The sequence below is a fragment of the Echinops telfairi genome, unplaced genomic scaffold (assembly GCF_000313985.2).
Source record: "Echinops telfairi isolate 266 unplaced genomic scaffold, ASM31398v2 ScPeMD7_7475;HRSCAF=8513, whole genome shotgun sequence".
Lineage (NCBI taxonomy): Eukaryota > Metazoa > Chordata > Mammalia > Afrosoricida > Tenrecidae > Echinops > Echinops telfairi.
Genome location: NW_022111379.1, coordinates 189,093 through 192,688, shown reverse-complemented (window position 1 = coordinate 192,688; position 3,596 = coordinate 189,093). Strand labels below are relative to the sequence as shown.

At 47.1% G+C, this 3,596-nt stretch overlaps 1 long non-coding RNA gene across 2 annotated transcripts in view; it reads right to left on the bottom strand.

The window, feature by feature from the left end:
* LOC123521178 overlaps positions 1–3,596 on the bottom strand; it is a 39,919-nt gene that overhangs the window by 5,036 nt on the left and 31,287 nt on the right. For both annotated transcript variants that reach the window (XR_006679650.1, XR_006679649.1), the window contains exon 2: positions 3,113–3,219. This is a non-coding gene — a long non-coding RNA (uncharacterized LOC123521178). The remainder of the gene's footprint in view (positions 1–3,112; positions 3,220–3,596) is intronic.

Sequence of the window (3,596 nt, the reverse complement as noted above, 5' to 3'; positions counted from 1 at the left end):
TGGGGAAGCGCGGCCAAGAGAGAGGAAAGTGGGGAGGCCGAATTGCTCAGAGGCAGGAACTGGGAAAAACCCTCATTCTCAGTTCCCATGTCTGGTGAATGGACGAGAATTGTACTTAATGCACACTGCTGTGGTGTGAGGCAGTGAGTTGGTGTTCCAGAAAATGTTCCTAAATAGTGCAGAGACTACATAGGAACCCCGCCCCCAGAGGCCTCCCTGACTGCCCCCCACTCAAAATGCCACCCTTTCCTGGAGACTCCCGGAGGCAGAGTGCCAGCCGTGGTCGTCCTGTTTTGGCAGTTGTCACCACGACTACAACTCCATCCCTTCCAGTCTCACCAGGGTGCAGTCAGCATGGCGGCGAATTCATCCCTGAGTTCATTTCTAAAACAAGGCCCAAGAAGACTTGGCAACTTGATACTAACGTTTATCTTTAAAATAAAATTTAAGATAGCAATGTTATGAAAATAAAGAGTAGCAGAGAGGGAACTAGAATCAGCTATTGGAGCAATCTGACAATAACTGTAAAGGTGGGGTTTTTTTAATGAATAGACCCTTCCTGCTCAAGATGCCCATTTCAAAGAATCTATGCCAAAGATTTAATAGCAGTTATTGGGCAAAGATCAATGTGCAAGCATTGCTTGTAGCTATAGCAAAGCACTGGAAATAACCCAAAGGGTCCATCAGTAGGGGATGGTGAAATAAATTATGGTCCAATCATACAGTGCAATGCTGAGCAATTTTTAAAAACAAATAAGTTGATTTGTATGTGCTGCGTTAAGAAAAAAATCTCTTGAGAAAGCAAGATGGAGAACAGGAAGTACAGTGTAACTCCATTTCTTTTAAAAATAATCTCCTGCCAAGAAGAGGAAAACCCAAAATGTGTGGCTAATTGCTTCCACGAATAGCTGCAGCCTTTGCCAGGAGACCAGAAGAACTGGATGGTGCCCAGTCACCACTAGTGAACATTTTGATCAGAGATTTTATAGGAGAATCCTGATTAAAATGAAGAAAATGCAGAACAAAATTTCAAAGTATTTTGGAATCTAGATTTTCTGTAGCCATAGAGGCTGGATGAGTCCCATAAATTGTGTCCAGGATCATCCTTAAACTTTAAACCCCCAAAAGTCCCCTGAAATCTTTTTCTTAACAGCTAAAAAATCAGGATACCTTTATTAATAAACAAAAATATCAAAACGGGAAGCTCTATTTTTCAACCGCCTACATCAGGTTTACACATGTCTGAAGGCAGTTTCCATCTTTCCAACCCTTCCCCCAAGCCTTGTGCCCTCTTTGATTGACACCACACCAAAGCAGTTGTGACACGCTCCAGGGGCTCAGTTGGGTTCTAGGTCAAGGTTCTTTCAGATTGGGAAACAAGCAAAAAGCTCTCTGCGGAAGAGCAGGGCCAGGGTAGACGGGTGAGGTTTCACAACACGATCCTAATAGGACAGCCCCTGCTCCCCTCGGAGACGAGCAGGTGCGCTGATGGTGCAAACTCTCCGTGGCACAGCTTTCCTGGTCCTTTATGCTCCAATGCGGTCGCCCTTGTCCTGTCACACCTTCCTCACTTTGTGTCCAGAAGATCTATCCAGGCTGCTCCGTGGAATCCCCAAAGCAGTCACCTTCACCTTCCGAGCCAACCTGGATTCCATTCAACTGGCCCAGCGGATCCGCTCAGAAGCCACTGTTTCGTTGTGACTTTGCTCTCAGGATCAATTTGGTAAATCCAAGAGTCACCCTGGTTGCAATTTGTTCCATAAAATTGTCTTCATTGGCTTCCATCTTGTTGGAAAGACTGATGGAACTGTGATCAGCTCTGTGACCTAGCTGCTCCTTGCGGAAGGTTTTCGGCACCCATGCGGCTGACAGCTTGCGCGGCTCAGATGGACGTGTTTAAACGTGAGGCCCCGACCTCAGTAGCTAGTGCATCCGTGGGCATGCTAGGATCTTCTTCCCACAGCCTTGGACTTCAGCCACAGTGTCTTTCTTGGTTGAGGTTAACGGTCTTCCTTCTCTTGGCTCAGCTTCGAGGTCTTCCCGACCTTCTTTAAAGCGCTCGATCTGTCTAAAGACTGTTGTTCTCCGTGGGGCGGCACCCCGCCAACTTGATGTAAAGCTTCAGTGATTTGGGAAGATGACCACTTGGGGTTTGTTGAAAATTTGATATTAGCCCGGATCTCAAGATTGCTTTTTGCCATGGTGGATCAGTATGCTTTTCCCCTTTTCTTTTTGAGGGTACCCTAAAGAGACCAAGGGTACTAGTGAGAGGACCCACTGACTGTGCAGACAAGTTTAAACACGTCTATATGGCCGAACTGCAACTCAAGGAGAAATACTTCTTGACTCACCCTCTGAGGTTCAAGCTCTGAGGTTTTAAACTTCTGACAAGGGACGGAGGGGGAACTTTCTACTCATTGCAAGGAAATCCTCACTGAAGTGTCAGCGAGGCACAAGCACTTAAAGCCCACGAACGTCAGCTGGCCGTCCTTAGCCAGTCCGATCTCTACAAGGCACTGGCCCAGGCGCCTGCGCTGGTCGCCCTGGAGCTGAATCCCGGCTCCATATTCTGGGTGCCCAATCACAGTTCCAGTGCAGGCAAGTTTCTTTTTAAAGACCTTCGCTGGTTTCCTTTTTGTCGTCGTCGTCAGCGATGCCTTGGACAGTGGTAAGGGTCTTCCTGCCGTAATGCTGTTGAATTCTTATATGGATCTAATCCTCGGTCCCCAGGTCACCGCCCTTACTGACATTAGCAAAGGGGTCAAAAGACTGGAGGTTCTGGATAGCGGACTTATGATTCGATTCCCCTTCCTCCCGGACATGGCCTGAAGGAGAAGGCGAGCGCAGAGGACTGAGCGTCAGGTAGCAAAGAGGTTCGAAGAGGCTCAAGGAGGAGGATGCAGAAGCATCGGGCAGTTCAGTGACAGGGGCCTGAAATCTTCTTAAAATCAAACAGTTCAGCTTAATTAGCAATGCATGTCTGCCTTGAGCATTGTGCCCATTTAAGAATTATTTACATGGTGCAAAGAACAAGGTCCCTGAGAAGTGTGGCATGAGACTCCCATGACCCCAGGGGAAGTCCTACCCCCGAAGAACACATGTTTACTCTTACCAGTGAGTCTTGAGGGCTCAGGTCTCGCACACACCTCACTACGTGGCCATGGCAGACTGTGTCATGCTTCAGTCAGCGCCGCGCACTCACTGATGTCAGGCGTTGGTCTGCTTCCAGAGAAGAGCAACAGAAAAAAAGGAACAGAGACAAAGCCAAAAGATTCTCTGCAAAGTGATTCCAACAACAAATTGAATAAAAGTTTAAAACAAACTTACAAACCAAGCCTGTTGCCTGTCATCAATTTAATTTCAATTCAAGTGACCCTGATACAAGGTGACTAGATTTTGACACTGGTAAAGCGGGACACCATTGATAAAACTCATATCCTGGTGAAATAGCCACATGGTAGCCGAAAACCATATACCCTAGCTTGTTGTGCATTCTTTCCAAAAATCGAGACTTTTTAAAAATGCCACGGGATGTGGGACAAATTGCTAAAAATCAGGACTGTCCCGCCAAAAGCGGGACGTCTGGTCACCTTAGT